The 22,806-nt window shown below is 44.8% G+C and overlaps 1 protein-coding gene across 4 annotated transcripts in view; it reads right to left on the bottom strand.

Annotated features, from left to right (window-relative positions):
• Positions 1–22,806, bottom strand: part of LOC141114576 (uncharacterized) — a 263,889-nt gene that overhangs the window by 169,414 nt on the left and 71,669 nt on the right. For 2 of the 4 annotated variants that reach the window (XM_073608363.1, XM_073608364.1), the window contains one exon: positions 3,708–3,752. The gene's annotated coding sequence lies outside the window, so the exon portion shown is untranslated. Of the gene's footprint in view, positions 1–3,301; positions 3,336–3,707; positions 3,753–14,830; positions 15,259–22,806 lie in introns of those variants that run through there. The other 2 variants (XM_073608365.1, XM_073608366.1) reach the window with 2 other exon arrangements.

Here is a 22,806-nt window from a genome sequence, read left to right as displayed (position 1 = left end):
CCACACCTGGTTCACAGCTACTTAAATGTGGTACCCAATTAGATTACATTGGATGGGTTACAGTCCAAGGCTAGTTGTTTAAATGTGGGGTCTGCCAGTGCTAGCAAAGCTATGTCTAGGCTGGAAGAAGTTGAGGTTGATCCAGATGTATACTCCCTCCAACCCGCCCATATGGAAGCAAACCTCTCTCACTTGTCTTTACATGTGGCAAGCCATGCCTCCACCTCCATGATCTCCCTCACTTTCCCCATCCACTCCATTTCGTTTGAGAGCCATGAGCTTTTTCTAATGAACCTGTATAAGGTGCTTAGCGGCACTGAGAAGGTGAGGGAGAGCACTGCGTTTATAGCGAGAAAGAGGTATATGGGGAACCGAGAGGAGAAGGCATTTTGGGGGGTTGGGAAGGTCTATCCCAAGGCCCTCCAATACATGTTTGCACACCATAGCCCAAAAAGGCTGAATTAGGGGGCATTCCAACCATATGTGCAGGAAAGTGCCTCTGTGACCACAGTCTCTCCAGCATACATCAGGATATGTGGGGTATATTTTTGCCAAGTTCGTGGGGACATGATACCACATGGTAAATAACTTGTAGTTATTCTCTTGAGCCTTGGACTAGGAAAATGTATTTAAGCTTTCCTTGCACATGGTAAAGCAATCTTTGCAAAGTGAATGCTTAGTTTGTTTCATTCACCAAGTCACAATTCACAAAGTGAAAATTTGCAAGATGCTCTCTCCTTTAGCCTGGGTTCACATATGCAAACACAGACATCGCATGTGATTCGCACTCACATTGCTGTGTTGATCACATGTGATCACTTGCAATGCAAGTTCAGCCATACAGCTGGATTCACACACAAAAAAAAGGTGCAGGGACTTTTTTTTCCCACACTGGAACCGGATCGCATGGGTGTTCATACCCATGTGATCTGATTCCTGTCCAAATCCAAAGTCCGCACTGCGATCTGTAAACTGATCTGGGGTGTCATTAACTTTGTATTGACACCAGCAGCGGTTTGCAGAGGCCAGTGTGAACTGCCTGCGGGAGAGGAATCGCACTGGAATCGCGCTGGTTCCCGCATCCCTATAGTGTGAACCCAGGCTGAGTAAACCAATCCCCAGGCTTTCAGAATAAAATAAACTAGGAGACTAAAATGGGTGTTTAGGAAAAACTATTTTGTTTTATAAACTGACTAGTAAAAGAGATGTTCAGAACAAGGGCTAGGAGATATATTGGAGTAAGGTGGACTTGTGTACTACAGCACTTAATTTTTCAGGACAAAGCCAAGTTTGTTTGGCTTTAGGGCAGACCTAGAAAAGGCTCCTAGAAACTTGATCAGAATATTTGCATGTATAGCTCTATGCACAACTCATCTTATATTGCGGAAGTCAGCAACCTGTAGATCATGATCTACCAGTAGATCATGGCCAGGTGACTGGTAGATTGTGGTCTGGGCTTGCTGACCCGAAATTCCAGAGTATTAAACAGAGTGCAATGCAAAAGGGACTACTTGTAAAGTTGGAGTTGTAGTAGGGTGCAAGAGCCACATAAGCCAATGCCTCCTCTGTAGTGCCGGCTCCTATCCCATGCGGAATGATACCAACTGCACTCCACCTCTTATCCCGGCTAGTGGTCTCCATAGGGGCCAGCAGCAGGAAAGAAGAGATCTTCAGGTCAGTGTGAAGCAATACACTGGGCATAATATTATATATCACACTGACGTGCTGTGGTTTACCCACACTGCGGTGCAGTATACCTGTAGCTTTCCTGCTGTGCTTAGCCATAGACTTCTATTATATCCTGTGGGTTTGGTACACTTTCTGAATACAGGAGTTTTGTTGTGCTTTTAGAATGTGCATCACACCAGCAGGATGTAATAGAAGTCTTTGACAAAGCACAGCTAACCCAGGAAAGTTGCAGATGCACTACGCTTCAGTGTGAAAGCATCATTATTGGGGGCTCAGAACAGTAATGCACCGTACACACGGTCGGATTTTCCGACGGAAAATGTGTGATAGGACCTTGTTGTCGGAAATTCCGACCGTGTGTAGGCTCCATCACACATTTTCCATCGGATTTTCCGACAACACAAAGTTTGAGAGCAGGCTATAAAATTTTCCGACAACAAAATCCGTTGTCGGAATTTCCGATCGTGTGCACACAAATCCGATGCACAAAGTGCCACGCATGCTCAGAATAAATAAAGAGATGAAAGCTATTGGCTACTGCCCCGTTTATAGTCCCAACGTACGTGTTTTACATCACCGCGTTCAGAATGATCGGATTTTCCGACAACTTTGTGTGACCGTGTGTATGCAAGACAAGTTTGAGCCAACATCCGTCGGAAAAAATCCTAGGATTTTGTTGTCGGAATGTCCGATCAATGTCCGACCATGTGTACAGGGCATAAGGGTTCATTTACATTTGCAGTTTAGGGGGTGGTAAAACCCCATGGTTAAGATGTTTTTACCACTCCAACCGCACCCCCTTTAGCTGCAGTGGCCAAGGTGTACACATGTTGCAGCCGCAGCAGGAGTTACAAGCCCTGTCATGGTTGGTGGGTGTGACACCTGCCAAACATGACCCATTCAAGTGAATGGGGTCACTCTGCAAGTGCCCTGCAACCTTGTGCAGTACAGAAAACAAGGGGTTAAAGCAGGCAGTGTTGTGTTGCTTTCTCACCACCTGCTTTAACCCCTTGGACCCCACAAAAGCATGCAGTGTGGGGCCTTTGCAGAGTGGCCCTATTTACCTGAATGGGTTGCGATTGGCAGGCGGTAGCACCCACCAAAAGTAACTGGGGGTTTAATTTCTGCTGCTGCATGTATACACCTTTCACTGCTGCTTCAGCAGATAATTAGGATAGGGATTGGGGATGGTAAAAGCGACTCAATTGCGCAGGGTTTTACCACCTCCCAACTTTACATGTGAATGAGCCCTAAGGGTGCTTCTGCACCCTTACAACTCTGAAAAGCGATCCAAGTGTGCTTGACAGGTGTTTGAGGAGGCGATATGTTGCATTCTCTCCTCCCGATTTAAACCTATGATTGCCATGTAATGCACACGATTGTGACACAGTAGTATGGTAATTAGGGGTTTAAATCAGGTGTGAGGAGGCGACACTGTGCCCGGTGATCTTTCACTCTCTCCCTTGTTGTTCAGGTAGATTTCCACCTCTTTAAGGTTGCCTACCCTGGTTATATTGTAATCAGTATAATAAACTAGAACCTCATGACTTTGCTAAACTAAATCAGTTTTACATCATCTGTTGATATCTGCAATTGAAATATGTTTACTTACCAGTAACAACTTTGCTCCTCTTTATTTCAGCATGTGAGTGAGCCCTAAGGGTGCTTCTGCACCCTTACAACTCTGAAAAGCGATCCAAGTGTGCTTGACAGGTGTTTGAGGAGGCGATATGTTGTATTCTCTCCTCCCGATTTAAACCTATGATTGCCATGTAATGCACACGATTGTGACACAGTAGTATGGTAATTAGGGGTTTAAATCAGGTGTGAGGAGGCGACACTGTGCCCGGTGATCTTTCACTCTCTCCCTTGTTGTTCAGGTAGATTTCCACCTCTTTAAGGTTGCCTACCCTGGTTATATTGTAATCAGTATAATAAACTAGAACCTCATGACTTTGCTAAACTAAATCAGTTTTACATCATCTGTTGATATCTGCAATTGAAATATGTTTACTTACCAGTAACAACTTTGCTCCTCTTTATTTCAGCATGGAAAGAAGGCCCTGTCATTACAAATGAACTGTCATTAGTGTCCTAATGTGCAAAAATATACAGTATTTTCTTTAGCATGCAAACTTTAAATCAAATCAAAACATTTATTTTAGCTTTGAATTAGGAAGTGTTTAGAATCTCTGAGAATTTAATGAATTTCTGTTTCCCCATTAGAGAATGTTCTCCTCACCTCCTGTGTTGTTGGCCAGTGTCTCCAGGACAGAAAATGAAAGGAGACCTCTTCATCGGGGACAGAGCAATAGAAGCCTTGCCCCTGATGAAGTCTTGTGTTGAATATTGCCTTAAAGGGCAAATCCACTTTTGTGGGAAAAATATTGCAAATAAAAAAAATACATAGCACATACAATTGTGACACAAGCCATATTGTAATTGTAACAGTGCTGTAATTTTCTGTAAAATTCAATGCAATATGGCTTCCTGGAGGTGTTCTGTACACAGATGAATGTAATTTCCTGCTTGCGTGATTTGCTGACTGATTTTCCTAGAAGTCTGCACAAATATACAAATCAAATCATGGGCATCCTCTGCAACAAACATTTCAGCTTTGGTGAGATATTCCCAAAAGGTTAAACATGTCTGAAGGGATTCAGACCCTGCTACTTTCATCATTAGAATCCTGCAAGTGCAGTAGCTTTATACTAATGAAAAAGTCAGTCCCATTCAGATTCACTTTGCATATGGACATAAACAGCTGTTTTTTTCAGAACAAAAAGGTGGGAATCTGCAACAATATTTGTTAAAATCCCTGCAATGTACACAGATCACCCAAAGAGGAATGTTTTTTTTCTCAACAAAAGTGGAGTTCCTCTTTGAGATGAAACATTCAGTCTATGGAAACAAAGTACCTAGCCATCATTTGACCTTGGTGGTATAATTGTGGAGACCCCTCATATAAGACAAACATTCTGTATGCCTGGATGGGATTAGAGGAAAGCTTTGGCTTGCCTAGAGAAACAGGAAGTTGTCCTACATCATGAGTTAAGGCCCGTACACACGATCTGACTTTTTGACAACAAACATGCAAATTAGCTGTTTTGGAGCAACATCCGACCGTGTGTACTCTCCATCAGACAAACTTTTTCTGTTTCCATCGGACTTTTGTTGGCTGTGCGAACGGACAAACTTTCCGGCAACAAAAGTCAGATGGAGCAAAGTCCGATCGTGTGTACACAAAAGCATTGGACTTTTGTACAAACTACAGTACGCAGCCGCGAGAATGTTTCCAGCGCGAACCCATCGCGCTGGTTCTCGGCGACAGGGTACTGTACATCTCGCGCTGGCTGCAATAGGAAAAACACATTTTCCTACTGCGGCGAGCGCGAGAGGGAATTCCCCTCTGGGGGCATAACAGGCCCTTAGGTCTGGTATGGATTTTAAGGGGAACCCCCTACACCAAAAAAAACTTGGATCCCCGCCAATGCCAGGCACTGTGTTTGGTATGAATCTTGAGGGGGAACTCCACGCCAAATTTTAAATAAAAAACCGGCATGGGTTCCCCTCCAGGGGCATACCAGGAACTTAGGTCTGGTATAGATTTTAAGGGGAACCCCCTACACCAAAAAAAATGGCGTAAGAGTCCCCCCAAATCCATACCAGACCCCTATCTGAGCACGCAACCCGGTCGGTCAGGAAAGGGGGTAGGGACGAGCGAACGCCCCCCCCTCCTAAACCGTACCAGGCCGCATGCCCTCAACATGGGGGGTGGGTGCTTTGGGGGAGGGGGGCGCCCTTCGGCCCCCCCACCCCAAAGCACCTTGTCCCCATGTTGATGAGGACAAGGGCCTCTTCCCGACAACCCTGGCCGTTGGTTGTCGGGGTCTGCGAGCGGGGGGCTTATTGGAACCCGGGAGCCCCCTTTAATAAGGAGATCCCGGCCCCCTACCCTATGCGAATGAGTATGGGGTACAGCGTACCCCTACCCATTCACCTAGGAAAAAAGTGTCAATTAAAAAAAAACACACTACACAGGTTTTAAAATTAATTTATTAGGCAGCTCTGGGGTCTTCTTCCGTCTTCGGGGGTCTTCTTCTGACTTCGGGGGTCTCTCCGGTGTCTTCTCCCTCTCTCCGGTGTCATCTCCGTGCTCTCTGGTTCTTCTCTGGTGCCTTCTTCTTTCTGACGGGCTCCTCTGCTATCTTCTGCTCTTTTGCCGCTCTTTTGCTAGCAGAGGAGCCCGGACATCTGGATCATCTTCTTCCCTCTACTCTTCCAGAGATGTTGACACAACGCTCTCTCCGGCTGTAATGCTGTCTGTGCGATCTGCTATGACTTATATAGGCGGTGACTCCGCCCCCCTATGACATCACAGTCCCGGGGCATGCTGGGACTGTGAGGTCATAAGGGGGCGTGGTCATAGGATGACATGAGAGCGCGGAGACGACACCGGAGAGAGGGAGAAGATGCCGGAGAGACCCCTGAAGTCATAAGACCCCCGAAGACGGAAGAAGACCCCGGAGCTGCCTAATAAATTAATTTTAATACCTGTGTAGCGTGTTTTTTTTTAATTGACAATTTTTTCCTAGGTGAATGGGTAGGGGTACGCTGTACCCCATACTCATTCACATAGGGTGGGGGGCCGGGATCTGGGGGCCCCCTTATTAAAGGGGGCTCCCGGATTCCGATAAGCCCCCCACCCGCAGACCCCGACAACCAATGGCCAGGGTTGTCGGGAAGAGGCCTTTGTCCTCATCAACATGGGGACAAGGTGCTTTGGGGTGGGGGGGGCCGAAGGGAACCCCCCTCCCCAATGCACCCACCCCCCATGTTGAGGGCATGCGGCCTGGTACGGCTCAGGAGGGGGGGGCGCTCGCTCGTCCCCACCCCCTTTCCTGACCGACCGGGTTGCGTGCTTAGATAGGGGTCTGGTATGGATTTGGGGGGACCCTTACGCCGTTTTTTTTGGTGTAGGGGGTTCCCCTTAAAATCTATACCAGACCTAAGGGCCTGGTATGCCCCTGGAGGGGAACCCATGCCGGTTTTTTATTTAAAATTTGGCGTGGAGTTCCACCTTAAGATTCATACCAAACACAGTGCCTGGCATTGGCGGGGATCCAAGTCGGATCCCCGCACCAGTGTGAACCCGGCTCACAAGGTGTCAATCTCGCCAGTAAAAGTGGCGAGATTGACACAATATCAGACGACAATACAGAAGTTAAACCAAAGGGTGGTGGTAAAGAGCTGAAAAACCACGTGATTTGGTGAAAGTTGGCTGGAAAAGTCCTGTCATCTGTATGCAAGACAAACTTCTAGCCAACGCCCTTTGTACAAAAATCCAAGGGAAAGTTTGTACAAAGTCCTATGGTGTGTATGGGGCTTTAGACTCTTTCTCTGAGCAGGGACTTTTGTACTGTTGATGGCTAGCATGCTTGTGTTTCATGCTGCTTTTTTGGAGGATTGTATGTAAGAGTAAAAAAACAACTAGGCGAACTAAGATATTTACAGGCATGACTGTTGCACATTATTGGATGAAATTGCTAGATTGAAACTTGTTAAAGAGGTTGTAAACCCTGGACAATAAACAAAATACAAAAAAGCCTGTAAGACAAAGTCATAATGAGCTAGTATGCATTGCATCCTAGCCCGTTATGAAATACTTACTTTAGACTGAAGTCGCACCGCTGGAGGGCTTCATTCTAAGGTAAGTATTTCATAACATCTTCCCCGGTGTTTTTTCTGGGATCATGGGCTCCAGCGCCATGAGTGGCAGGAGATGCAATGAGGTCAATCCCCTGCACGCGCAGGGGAGCCGCCAGTCATGGCAGAGGCTCTGAAGAAGCGGCCGTTCCTTCAGAGCGCATGCGCCGATGATGTAATCGGCAGCATATACAGTAAATATCTCCTAAACGGTGCAAGTTTAGGAGATATTTACAGTACCTATAGGTAAGCCTTATTATATGCTTGCCTATAGGTACAAATAATACAGGGAGGTTTACTTCCTCTTTGAAAGGAGTGAGCATGATTAAGGAGTCAGGACTTATGAATTCAAAAGGGTGGAGTACCAAAAACAGTACTTTTGAACCAAAGTAATCTTAAGAGGTGCATGCGAGCACATATAAGATCATTTAAAAGAGAAGTATGGGGATACATACTCACCTAGGTGGATACAGCACTGCATAGAATAGATCGCTGCACAAATTCCCTTAATATGAATATTTGGGCTAAAAATTACCCTGTTCCAAATAATCATGCTTAATAAAATAAGATCCAAAAAAGTGTGTTCTGTGAACTATATATACCATATAAATTCCTTCAGTGGAGGTGCACAAATATACCAGTGCCAAAAACCATATACAAAGTGTATATCCAATGTGCTCAACACTCTTCATGCAAAAGGAGACAGCCCATCTCCACTTAGTGCTCGTTCATACACCCTGTTCCCCTGTGCAATTTAAACTAACCAGATCCCTTGACCCAGTGGGTCTGGTAACTCTTTTTTAGACGTCTTATGCCCCGTACACACGGTCGGATTTTCCGATGGAAAATGTCCGATCGGAGCGTGTTGTCGGAAATTCCGACCGTGTGTGGGCTCCATCGGACATTTTCCATCGGATTTTCCGACACACAAAGTTGGAGAGCAGGAGATAAAATTTTCCGACAACAAAATCCGTTGTCGGAAATTCCAATCGTGTGTACACAAATCCGACGGACAAAGTGCCACGCATGCTCAGAATAAATAAAGAGATGAAAGCTATTGGCCACTGCCCCGTTTATAGTCCCGACGTACGTGTTTTACGTCACCTCGTTTAGAACGATCGGATTTTCCGACAACTTTGTGTGACCGTGTGTATGCAAGACAAGTTTGAGCCAACATCCGTCGGAAAAAATCCTAGGATTTTGTTGTCGGAAAGTCCGAACAAAGTCCGACCGTGTGTACGCCCTATTAGACTTGTACAGCAAGTGAGACCAGTGTCTACTATCTTCCTCAGCAGATCCTCATATATAAAAGTAAACCGCAGACAGCAGGATCATAGTGCAAACCTTTTAATAAAAGTCCTCTGCCCACAGAAAGTAAAAAAAATGTACACTCACATTTCATCGTGCACAGCCTGCAACTAGCAGGATTCAGCAGTATAATCTCTAACTCTGTGTGACTGTCCTAACCCACAAACAAGATGGCAGCCCCGCTTGCATTCCCCCTCCTGAGGCTCGTTAACTGGACGTGACATCAGACGCGCTGTGTCCCCACCTCAGCACATTTCGTCGCCCACAGTATCATCAGGAAGCTTCCTGGCAAGGACACAGAATATCTGACGTCATGTCCGGTTAACGAGGCTGGCGGTGGAACACGCGCCGGGCCGCCATCTTGAGGGTTGGTTAGGATGGTGACATGGCGTTTCACTGCTGAATCCTGCTAGCTGTCAGCTGGGCACGATGATAAGGATAAGACCTGCATTCGACCGAGTGGATAATATAGTAGACCCGGATCCATAAACTTTTCACTTTCTGGCAGTTCCACCACATGTGCCTAAATGAGCCTTCTGTTTTGCAACCTCTGAAGCACAGGAGGGAAGGGGGGGAGAGTCATAATAGAGAAGATTGGATTTGCCTCCACCGACAAAACCTGGGCAGAATCTCTGGCAGTGTTGGCAACCTCCAGTTCAGGTTTGTGTGAGTTTTACTGGAGACAGGGTTGCATGATAACTTGGACAGGAAGGAAAAGAACATTTGTGCAGTTGGAACACAATCTATAAACTAGTAAATTCCCATGTACACTTTATAAACTGCTAGGCAATCACTCAACTGGTAAATACAACAAATGTCACCATGGATGCACTATAGGGGTTATGAAATCAATGACCTGTTCCTCCAGACAGAGAAAAAAAATAACAATATAAAAAGAATAAAGTGGATAATAAGAGTCTTAAGGAAAAGCTAACTACAACATAATGTATGCAGGTTTGGAAGGGAGAAAATGATGGATAAATGACCGCATTGTATAAAAACAGCACACATAGAAAATTCAGTGGTAAAGTCACTACAAACACAAGGGATCTCCTTCTGAAAAGCATGAAAAAAGGATTTCTAGAAGAATGACATTTTTTTATCATTAAAGTAAAACAAACACACACACCAAAACAGTTAAACTTCCATTAAAGTGGTTGTAAACCCATATTAAGAAAAAAAAACCTGAAAGACAAAGGCATAATGAGCTAGTATGCTTCGCATACTAGCTCATTATGAAATACTTACCTTAGACGAAGCTGTTGCAGCGGTCCCCATACACCGATGTGACCGGCGATATGTCTCCCGGAGGTTTTTCTGGGTTTGCGGGCTACAGCGCTGTAATTGGCCGGAGCCGTGATGACATCATGGCACAAGTCCTTTAGAGAGGTGCACATGCGCCGATGACGTCGACTCAAGGGTATATGGTAAATATCTCCTAAACCATGCAGCCTTATTATAGGCTTACCTGTAGGTACAAGTGGTGTAGAAGGGTTTACAACCGCTTTAAAGGGGTTGTAAACCTTGTGTTTTTTCACCTTAATGCATACTATGCATTAAGGTGAAAAAACTCAGCAGCCCCCCATTTTACTCACCTGACCCCCTTTGTTCCCTCGGCGGAGACGCGCTCTTCCCCTCTGCCCGGGGTTCTCGGCTCTTGATTGGATAGATTGATAGCAGTGCAGTCATTGGCTCCCGCTGCTGTCAATCAAATCCAATGACGCGGGCGCTGGGGGGCCCATTCTGTGTCTATGGACGCAAATGCTGGACTCGGGAGCACGCCCGCACGGTAACCTGCTGGGAGAGCGCTTCTCCTAGGGGGTTTCCAGATGCCAGGAGGAGCCGCAAGTGCCGCCAGGGGACCCCAGAAGACAGTGATTGGGGCCACATCGTGCAAAACGAACTGCACAGTGGAGGTAAGTATGATATGCTTTTTTTTTTTTTTTAAATAACAAACAAGGGTTTATTAACCCTTTAAGCATTATCAACTAAACCTAATTAAAAATGCAAGACTGATTCACTTTTAGCTATATGGATTTTTAAAAGACTCGTTTCCGTGCAATTAAAGTTATTATAATTAATAACAGGAGACTGCCCTTTAGGAAAAGAGGAAAAAAATGGATTCTAAAATTGACTTCCAATTGTAACAATGTACTAATGCAGATATCTAGGAACATTTTACTTTAGAAAAGGAGAGAAACATTATATCAGGAGTGGGATACATTAAAAAGAATGTTTTCCAATGTTCGTGCATCGTACTACCTTACCCTCACCGCCAGAGGTGCTGCTACTATCGTTCTAGTACAGTGCTGCCGGTGACACTAGGAGGTTCTGTTGCAGAGTTTTTTGGCACAGAAGTTAGTGCTGGGGACAGCATGGAGTGAGAGGGAGTGTGTGAGCAGTGAGCAGAGGACCAGACCGGACTGGACCCCACCCCCGAGAGCGGCAGCACGGAGTACGGACACCACCAGACCGAACCCCCTCACGACCGAGAGTGGCAGCGGGTGACCCGAGGACCTGGAGTGGGACATTGTGGTGCAGGAGCGGGTGTACTGAGGACAGTAATCACCCCACAGACGTGGACAGAGAAGGCGGGAGGACATCCAGCGGGACCAGGAGGTGGAAGGCTGACAGGGAGAGGCGGCGGGGAAGTGAAGTACAGACGGGCGTGAGACTGATTAGTGAAATGTCGGCACTGAAGGTGATTGTCTGACTGCTAGTGTCAGATTACAAGGGGAGGCTGTGCAGAGTGATAGAGACACAAACTATAAAATCTGACTGACAGTGTATGTGAGTCCCTGAGTATTGTGAGCACCTGAGTATTGTGAGCACCTGAGTACTGTGAGCACCTTAGTACTGTGAGCACCTGAGTATTGTGAGCACCTGAGTACTGTGAGCACCTTAGTACTGTGAGCACCTTAGTACTGTGAGCACCTTAGTACTGTGAGCACCTGAGTACTGGGGGTACCTGTGTATTGGGAGGGTTGGGAGTACCAGTGTATTGGGAATACACCTGTGTATTGGGAGTACCTGAGTATTGTGAGGGTTGGGAGTACCTGAGTATTGTGAGGGTTGGGAGTAACTGAGTGTTGTGGTTATCTGAGTAGGATGTATTAGAGCTGCACGATTCTGGCTAAAATGAAAATCACAATTTTTTTGCTTAGAAGATAGATCACGATTCTCGCAGCGTAACATCATTTTTCACATTAAAACAAAAAAAAATTGGGCCAACTTTACTGTTTCGTTTTTTTTTTTTTAATTCAAGTGTATTTTTTCTCAAAAAATTGCGTTTGAAAGACCGCTGGGCAAATACAGTGTGACATAAAATATTGCAGCAATTGACATTTTATTCCCTAGGGTCTCTGCTAAAATATATATAATGTTTGGGGGTTAATAGTAATTTTATAGCAAAAAATATTGATTTTTAACTTAAGAAACAAGTGTCAGAAAAAGATTTAGACTTTAAGTGGTTAAACTTCCTGCATTTACACATTGTTAAAAACTTGGCAGACTGCCTGGATTTTTTCTTTACACAGAAGTTTCCCTTTGATCTAAGAAGGAAGAGTTAGTTACAATGTTTCATGTTAAAACTTGGCAGACTGCCCGGATGTTTTCTTTTGACAACTAAGTGAGCAGATAAGTCTCTCCACTTGTTATATGAAATAATCGGCAAACTCTGCAATAGAGATCATCAGGGGGGTTGAATCGAGATCACGATTTTTTAATGATTAATTGTGCTGTTCTAGTGAGTGTGGATCGTTAGTACCTGAGTATTGTGTGTACCTGTGTATTGTGAGTGCACGTGGGCTGCGAGTGCACGTGGGCTGCGAGTGCACATGGACTGCGAGTACCTGTGTATTGTTGAGTATTAGTGCCAGGAAGCTAGTTGTTAGTTAATTTGGACAGGGTATAATCCACAACCCTCAATAAATTAGTAGGTATAATTCCCGGCAGGTGTGGAGATGCGACTCGGTGTACAACTTGCGGCATGTATGCGTTCCTTGATCATCTGATCGAGGGCGAATACTGCTGTGCAAAATGTAAGCACATTGTTTCACTGGAAGTCCAGGTTCTGAATCTAGGGAAGCAACTGTCAGCACTTAGAAGACCCTCCATACTAAAGGAGAGCTGGGAAGGTACCTGGCAGGTGCCGGTGTTCTGCCGAGAAAGTTCCGCTCGGCTGATAAGTTCCCCGCCTGCGCAGTAGGATCCGGCGGAAATAGCCAAAGCGGAATAGCTGAAAATCAGCTGTACACGGCGGCTGTAAGAGGACCCCTCGCGGGCTCGCTTCGCTCGCCACGATTCGGGCACGGCCTCGCTTCGCTCGGCTCTTTTAGATTCCCCCTCTAGGTCCATTTGGATGGTAGGGAAGGAACCTGGACCCAGGGCGCAGGCGCCATGTACAGCTGATTGTCGATCTTGAGCTTCGGCTATCTCCGGCGGCTGTCAGGAGTTCGTACTGCGCAGGCGCTGCGCCTGCGCAGTACAGGGGGGGAACTTATCCACCGAGGGAACTTATTCGGCAAGACACCAGCAGAGGACAGGACAGAGGCGGGTTGAGGCAAAGAGGTGCAGGCAATAGAAAAGAGTAGATGGGTGACAGTCAGGACGGATAGAGGTGAAAGTGCCAGCGCGGAACATATTCCAGAGGGTAGTATTGGGGGCACAAATAGGAAACATAAGGGGAATACAAAGACACTGAATTTCAAAGGAGCCAACTTCCCTAAACTATGAACCTTGCTAGAAGAAATAAATTGGGATAAAATCTTAGGAACAAAGAACACAGAGGAGAGATGGGTTTGCTTTAAGAGCATATTAAATAAGGACATGAGCCAGTGCATCCCATTGGGAAATAAATTTAAAAGAGCGAACAAAAGTCCTGGATGGCTTAACTCCAATGTAAAAATGCATGTAAAAGCAAAGGAAAAGGCCTTAAAAAAATACAGGGTTGAGGGATCATCATCGGCATTCAGCTTTTACAAAGACTGCAACAAGAAATGGGCGGCTAAGATAGATCACAAAAGACACATAGCGGAGGAGAACAAAAAAAATCCCAAGACATTCTTTAAGTATATAAACAGTAAAAAAGGGAGGACAGACCATATTGGCCCCATAAGGAATGAGGAAGGAAATCTGGTTACAAAGGATGGGGAGATGGCGAAGGTATTGAATTTATTCTTCTCCGCAGTGTTCACAAGGGAATCAGGGGGCTTCAGTAACCAAAACTGCAGTGTTTATCCTCATGACACATCACAGGAAGCACCCTCATGGCTAACAGAGGACAGAATTAGACATAGACTTGGAAAACTTAACATTAATAAGTCACCGGGACCAGATGGCTTGCACAGAGGGTCCTTAACTCAGTCAAGTAATTGCCAGACTATTCTTCCTAATTTTTACTGACAATCTACTGACTGGAATGGTACCAGCTAATTGGAGAAAAGCCAATTTAGCACCAATATTTAAAAAAGGACCAAAATACATCCCCGGGAATTACAGACCGGTTAGACTAATATCGATTGTATGCAAGCTCTTGGAGGGGATAATAAGGGACTATATACAGGATTTTAGTAATGAAAACTGTATCATTAGCAGTAATCAGCATGGATTCATGAAGAATTGTTCTTGCCAAACCAATCTATTAACCTTCTAGGAGGAGGTGAGCTGCCATCTAGATAAAGGAAGGCCCATAGACGTGGTGTATCTGGATTTTGCAAAAGCATTTGACACAGTTCCCCATAAACGTTTACTGTACAAAGTAAGGTCCGTTGGCATGGACCATAGGGTGAGTACATGGATTGAAAACTGGCTACAAGGGCGAGTTCAGAGGGTGGTGATAAATGGGGAGTACTAGGAATGGTCAAGGGTGGAAAGTAGGGTCCCCCAGGGTTCTGTGCTGGGAGTGGGACCAATCCTATTTAATTTGTTCATAAATGACCTGGAGGATGGGGTAAACAGTTCAATCTCTGTATTTGCAGACGATAGTAAGCTAAGCAGGATGTGGAAACCTTGCAAGAAGATCTGAACAAATTAATAGGGTGGGCAACTACATGGCAAATGAGGTTTAATGTGGAAAAATGTAAAATCATGCATTTGGGTGGCAAAAATATAAATGCAATCTACTCACCGGAGGGAGAACCTCTGGGGGAATCAAAGATGGAAAAGGACCTGGGGGTCCAAGTAGATGATAGGCTCAGCAATGGCATGCAATGCCAAGCTGCTGCTAACAAAACAAACAGAATATTGGCATACATTAAGAAGGGGATTAACTCAAGAGATAAAGCAATAATTCTCCTACTCTACAAGACTCTTTTTCAACCTCACCTGGAGTATGCTGTCCAGTTCTCAGGAAGGATGCACTGGAAATGGAGCGAGTACAGAGAAGGGCAACAAAGCTAATAAAGGGACTGGAGGATATTAGTTATAAAGAAAGGTTGCGAGCACTGAACTTATTCTCTCTGGAGAAGAGACGCTTGAAAGAGGAAATTATCTCAATTTACAAATATGATACTAGTGACCCCACAATAGGGATAAAACTTTTCCGCAGAAGGGAGTTTAACCACTTAACAACTGGCCCATAGCCAAATGACGGCTGCAGGGCGGCTGCTTAACTCTGGGAGGACGTCATATGACGTCCTCCCAGAATTCCCCTTTCGCGCGCCCCCTGGGGCACGCACCCGAACACATCCGTGACCGCTGATAGCTGCCGTTTACCATGTGATCGCTCCGTCAAATGACGGAGCGATCACATGGAAACAAACCGGCGTCATCTGATGACGCCGGTTCCTCTCCTCCCCTTCTGTGTACCGATCGGTACACTGTGAACGGAGAGGGGGATGGATGGATGGCTGCAGCGCTGTGGGCTGGATGTGTAGTGCCCACAGCGCTGCACAGTGACATCCAGCCATCCATCCATCCATGCTCAGCCATCCCTCACTACTCTGCAGTGCCCTGCAATACTCTGCAATGCCCCGCAATACTCTGCAATACCCCCACAATACTCTGCAATACCCCGCAATACTGTGCAATACTCTGCAATACCCCGCAATACTGTGCAATACTGTGCAATACTCTGCAATACCCCGCAGTACTCTGCAATACTCTGCAATACCTCACAATACTCTGCAATACCCCGCAGTACTCTGCAATACCCCGCAATACCCTGCAATACCCCGCAATACTCTGCAATACCCCGCAGTACATTGCAATACCCCCACAATACTCTGCAATACCCCGCAATACCCTGCAATACCCCGCAATACTCTGCAATACCCCGCAGTACACTGCAATACCCCCACAATACTCTGCAATACCCCGCAGTACTCTGCAATACTCTGCAATACCTCGCAATACTCTGCAATACTCCGCAGTACTCTGCAATACTCTGCAATGCCCCGTAATACTCTGCAATACCCCCACAATACTCTGCAATACCCCGCAGTACTCTGCAATACTCTGCAATACCTCGCAATACTCTGCAATACCCCACAGTATTCTGCAATACTCTGCAATACCCCGCAGTACACTGCAATACCCCGCAATACTCTGCAATACCCCGCAGTACTCTGCAATACCCCGCAATACTGTGCAATACCCTGCAATACCCCGCAGTACTCTGCAATACTCTGCAATACCCCGCAGTACTCTGCAATACCCCGCAGTACTCTGCAATACCTCGCAATACTCTGCAATACCCCGCAGTACTCTGCAATACCCCGCAATACTCTGCAATACCCTGCAATACTCTGCAATACCCTGCAATACTCTGCAATACCCCGCAGTACACTGCAATACCCCGCAATACTCTGCAATACCCCGCAGTACACTGCAATACCCTGCAATACTCTGCAATACCCCGCAGTACTCTGCAATACCCAGCAATACTGTGCAATACCCCGCAATACCCTGCAATACCCCGCAGTACTCTGCAATACCCTGCAATACCCCGCAGTACTCTGCAATACCCCGCAACACTCTGCCGTACCCAGCCATACTCTGCAATACTCGGTGATACCCTGCCATACCCAGTCATACTCGGCGATACCCTGCAATACCCTGCAATACCCCGCCATACTCAGCCATACCCAGTCATGCTGAGCCATGCTCTGCAATACCCCGCCATACCCTGCAATACTCAGCCATACCCAGCCATGCTGAGCCATGCTCAGCTGTACTCGGCCTCTGTATGTGGCCAGGCTGTGGAAGTCTCACACATGTGGTATCGCCGTACTCAGGAGGAGTAGGAGAATCTATTTCGGGGTGTCATTTTTGCTATGTACATGTTATGTGGTAGAAATATTGTATAAATGGACAACTTTGTGTAAAAAAAAAAAAAAAATGCGTTAACCACTTCCCGCCCGCCGGCCGTCATACGTCCTTGACTTTGTGCGGGGATATCTGAAAGATGGGTGCAGCTACAGGCATCATTCAGATATCAGCTTTTTCAGCCGGCGATTCCCTACACCATGAGAATGATCATAGCGGCTGTTCCACTGCTTGATCATTCTTACAGGAGGCGAGAGGGGACGACCCCCCTCCCGCCGCCCTCCGGTGCTTCTACCGACTCACCGCTACGATCGAAGCCAGGATTTCTTTTTTTTTTTTTATTTCAGGCTTCCCAGCCTAGAGGTGAGATGTGAGGTCTTATTGACCCCCCATATCTCACTGTAAAGAGGACCTGTCATGTCATATTCCTGTTACAAGGGATGTTTACATTCCTTGTAATAGGAATAAAAGTGGTCAAAATTTTTTTTTCTTTGTAAAAAAGCATCAAACTAAAATAAAAAAAGTAAAATGAACAATAAAAAAAAAAATTTTTTAAAGCGCCCCTGTCCCTGTGTGCTCGCATGCAGAAGCGAACGCATACGTAAGTCCCGCCCACTTATGAAAACGATGTTCACACCACACATGTGAGGTATCACTGCGATCGGTAGAGCGAGAGCAATAATTTTGGCCCTAGACCTCCTCTGTAGCTCAAAACATGTAACCAGTAAAAAATTTTAAAGCGTCGCCTATGGGGATTTTTGAGTAGCGAAGTTTGGCGCCATTCCACAAGCGTGTGCAATTTTGAAAGGTGACATGTTGGGTATCTATTTACTCTGCGTAACTTCATCTTTCACATTATGCAAAAACATTGGGCTAACTTTACTGTTTTGGTTTTTTAAAGCACAAAACTGTTTTTTTCCAAAAAAAACGCGTTAAAAAAATTGCTGCGCAAATACCGTGTGAGATAAAAAGTTGCAATGACCACCATTGTATTCTCTAGGGTCTTTGCTAAAAAAAACATATATAATGTTTTGGGGTTCTATGTAATTTTCTATCTAATAAATGATGATTTTTACATGTAGGAGAGAAATGTCAGAATTGGCCTGGGAGCTCCAGAATGCTTGAAGGTGCTCCCCTGCATGTTGGGCCTCTGTATGTGGCCACGCTGTGTAAAAGTCTCACACATGTGGTATCAACATACTTGGGAGTAATAGCAGAATGTGTTTTGGGGTGTAATTTGTGGTATGCATATGCTGTGTGTGAGAAGTAACCTGCTAATATGACAATTTTGTGAAAAAAAAAAAAAAGTAAAAAAAAAAAACTTGATTTTGCAAAGAATTGTGGGAAAAAAATGACAACTTCAAAAAACTCACCATGCATCTTTCTAAATACATTGGAATGTCTTCTTTCCAAAAAGGGGTCATTTGGGGGGTATTTGTACTTTTCTGGCATGTTAGGGTCTCAAGAAATGAGATAGGCCGTCAGTACTTCAGGTGTGATCAATTTTCAGATATTGGCACCATAGCTTTTGGACTCTATAACTTTCACAAAGACCAAATAATATCCACCGATTTGGGTTATTTTTACCAAAGATATGTAGTGGTATAAATTTTGGCCAAAATATATGAAGAAAAATTACTAATTAGCAAAATTTTATAACAGAAATGAAGAAAAATGCATTTTTTTACAGATTTTTCGGTCTTTTTTCTTTTATAGCGCAAAAAATAAAGAACCCAGCGGTGATTAAATACCACCAAAAGAAAGCTCTATTTGTGTGAAAAAAAAGGACAAAAATTTCATATAGATACAGTGTTGCATGACAGAGTAATTGTCATTCAAAATGTGGGAGCACCAAAAGCTGAAAATTGGTCTGGTTATTAAGGGGGTTTAAGTGCCCAGTGGTCAAATGGTTAATAAGACACGTGGCCACTCATTAAAATTAGAAGAAAAGAGGTTTAACCTTAAACTGCGTAGAGGGTTCTTTACTGTAAGAGCGGCAAGGATGTGGAATTCCCTTCCACAGGCAGTGGTTTCAGCGGGGGGCATCGATAGTTTCAAAAAACTATTAGATAATCACCTGAACGACCACAACATACAGGGATATACAATGTAATACTGACATATAATCACACACATAGGTTGGACTTGATGGACTTTTGTCTTTTTTTCAACCTCACTTACTAGGTAATGTTGGATTAATTTGTTTTAGGCAGAGAGGAGAATTAGTACGCCTGTTTGTCTATCCGTGTTAAGATTCGTCTGTGAGATTTGAAGGGTATTGATTATGAAGACAGAGCAATGCTCATTAATGCACATATAGCATTTATGGTGTTTTTGTTGCATTTTCATACTCTTTACCACAAACTGTTACAATATGGCTGCTCTGTACAAACAGGAAGTGGCTGGAGCTGATCTCTGTCCTAGTTTAATGCTATTACCCAATGCATTCTGGAATACAGGAACCTCCATTGGCACTCCCCCAGCACCCAGCTTACACTTTACAAATACTTCACTAACACACCATAAATGCCAAATGGTGTAGTTACAGCATGTTACTATTGAAATTAATGAAGAAGGCTGATAAGTGGCGATGCCTCATGAAAGCGACATGCTACCTAATTTTTAACACAACACTACCACTTCTGTGTGTACTGCACTGTGTGTTGCTCATTGTAATATTCATGGCAGGCACTGAAGGGTGGTTATGAGGCTTTAAAAACTCTGCTTAACACAACAAGATCTTGTATCCCACTAAAATGGAGATGTATGGATCCTCCCACAGTGGGTCTGTGAATAGCCAGGATTAACAAGATCAATCAAATGGAAGATCTTACTGCATCCCTGAAGTACACGGAAGATACATTTTCAATCGACCCTGTTCTACTGGCACGATTTCAGTTTGACAGAATATTATAATTACAGTATCCTGAAACATCTCCAGAGACTACTAATTACCCTCAGGGACACAGAGGAACCATAGGCGTGCGCACAGGGTGTGCCAGGTGTGCCTGGGCACACCCTAATCACCCTGTGTGGTGCAGATTCTCCCTGTTTAAACCCCTGATATGAATAAAAATAAAATAATAATACTAATAAAACCTACTGACACCATCCACTGCCTTACTGACACCAATCTCTGCCTTACTGACACCCGCCACTGCTCTACTGACACCGTCAGTATGTATACACATGCACACCTATATGTATTTGAGCTTTGAGGTGCACACCCTAATGCAATAGGCTGTGCACACCTATGAGAGGAACCTACATTTTGCCTAGGCTGCTGCGGCTTGTTTTTTCCACACTACCAAAACAGAAAGCCACATTAATACCACTTACACTGGACATGGTTGTTCTATGACAGTTTGTCTACCTCATAGTTTCAGTAGTTCTGTATTATTATCCAAGCTGTGCCTCTTGCTCACTATATGCTTAGTGCTAACAGTATTAAAGTGGTTCTAAAGGCAGGAGGTTTTTCTTGTTCTTAAAGCGGAGTTCCACCCAAAAGTGGAACTTCTGCTCGTACTCCTCCCCCCCCTCCAATGCCACATTTGCCACCTTTCAGGGGGGGGGAGGGGGGACAGAATACCTGTCTTTCACAGGTATCTAGTTCCCACTTCCGGGAGCCTCAGCCACAGGTATTGACGTCACCGCCCGGGCTCCCTCCTCCTCCCTCCTCCTTCCCCGGCCACCGGGCCAGTGGGAGAGAGGAGCGGAGCCTCACGCATGCGCAATAAGGTTCTCAGCGTGAAGCCTTAAGGCTTTACTGCCAGGCTCCCTTACTCACAATGGAGGCGGCATGCACCCAACAGCTGATGGAAACATCAGCTGCGGTGCCAACATCGCTGGACTCCAGGACAGGTAGGTGTCCGATTATTAAAAGTCAGCAGCTGCTGGCTTTTAATTTTTGCAGCGGTGGGCGGATCTCCACTTTAATGCAGTCTATGCATAGAGGTGAAAAACCTTCTGCATGTAGCTTCACCTCCAGCCCCCCCTTATATTTACCTCAATACGGTGATGTGCATGAGAGCAGTGGCTCTCTCTCTCCTCATTGGCTCAGACAATAGCTCCTGTTGCCGTCAATCACAGCCAGTGAGAAGGGAGCGGGGCCAAGCCATGCTCTGTATTTTATGGACACATAGAGCGAGGCTCGGGAGGGAGCATGCACAAGTGCCCCTATAGAAAACAGCTTCCTATGGGGGCACTCAGCAGGGCCAGGAGCACTGGAGGGGGATCCGAGAGGAGGATCAGAGCTTCTCTGTGCAAAAACTATTACACACTGCAGGTAAGTATAACATGTTAGCACCAATATTTAAAAAGGGCCCAAAATACATCCCTGGGAATTACAGACCAGCTGCCCTAACATCAATAGTATGTAAACTCTTGGAGGGGATGATAAAGGGACTATATACAAGATTTTAGTAATGAGAACGGTATCATTAGCAGTAATCAGCATGGATTCATGAAGAATCGTTCTTGCCAAACCAATCTATTAACCTTCTATGAGGAGGTGAGTTGCCATCTAGATAAAGGAAGACCCATAGATGTGGTGTATCTAGATTTTGCAAAAGAATTTGACACAGTTCAAAAATTACAAAAAATACTAAAGCGCTAATGGATTAGAAGGTATGAGTGTGTGCCAATATGCAATTAGTGTATAATTGATGATAAAGTGCAAAGTGATTGTAAATATGTGTAAATATCTGTGTTACTCCTCTATATCATGTGCTTCCACCTCCACCCTCTATTGAATGACATAGAATACTGTGTGAAAAAGATCAAGATTCACATACCAAATCCACATAAAATCCTAAAAAGTCCACATATATAAATAAATGAAAATTAGAAAAATCCACATATATAAAAAAATCCACATATATACCGAAATCCCTTACGTGTAAAAGCTGCACCTTTGGTGAGTGTTCAGACATCACTAGTTAAAAATTATACATATAGATTTAAAAGTGCGCTTATACTCTAGATGCTGAGTGATTAGTGTTTTTAAAAAAAATCAAGTAAATAACTTATGGCGTATAAATAATAAATATATACATATGTTTCAAATTCCTGTACTACGAGTGACACTTTCGCACTATGGATGACGTCACTAGGCTAGGGAGGAGCCTAGTGACATCATCCATAGTGCAAAAGTGTCACTCGTAGTACAGCGCGAGGAGGAAAGTACTGGTGGGCTAGCTGATTTAAACAAACACAAAAGGACTTATGAACCGAAAAACTTTGCTTAATTCAATATAGGTGTTTGCAGATGGGGGTAGTACCCTAACAACATCTGCATATAAATGAAGCTACTTGCAAACACCCAAGGGCTCAAGAAATCACAGGTGGGTGTGTTCCTCTGAATTGAAAAGCATATCAGAAAAAAGGAGAGGAGAGGAAAACAAATTCTTCAACAAGGAACCAGCAAAGTAGCAAAAATATGATTTATTTTAGAAAAATGATTCCACATATACACCAAACAAAATCAAAAAATGACATTAAGTGAACCAAATACCACCACTAAGAATAAAATAGACAACGTTGTCTAAAGACAAAAACAACACACAGATGGCCACCACTAAACATACAATTACATTCAACTAGCTGAGTGGACAAGAACCGTCTCATATACTGTGTCTGGGAAATAATGTAGATGGCCAGGAAGTAAATGTATGCAGCCGTGGATGAAAAGAGTCCGCTATGCACGCTGCCGGTGGCAGACCTGAAGTGTAGCTAGAAATATAGGCCACGAGGGTTGCTGATTGTAGCACTAGCAGGTGGATACCCAGCCGTAGCTGGTAACATGCATTAGCAGCTGTATAGAGATTGTGCATGGGTACA

The sequence above is a fragment of the Aquarana catesbeiana genome, linkage group LG12 (genome assembly GCF_042186555.1).
Source record: "Aquarana catesbeiana isolate 2022-GZ linkage group LG12, ASM4218655v1, whole genome shotgun sequence".
NCBI classification, from domain to species: domain Eukaryota; kingdom Metazoa; phylum Chordata; class Amphibia; order Anura; family Ranidae; genus Aquarana; species Aquarana catesbeiana.
The sequence above is the reverse complement of the archived record's forward strand: the minus strand, read 5'-3'. Positions and strand labels throughout refer to the sequence as shown.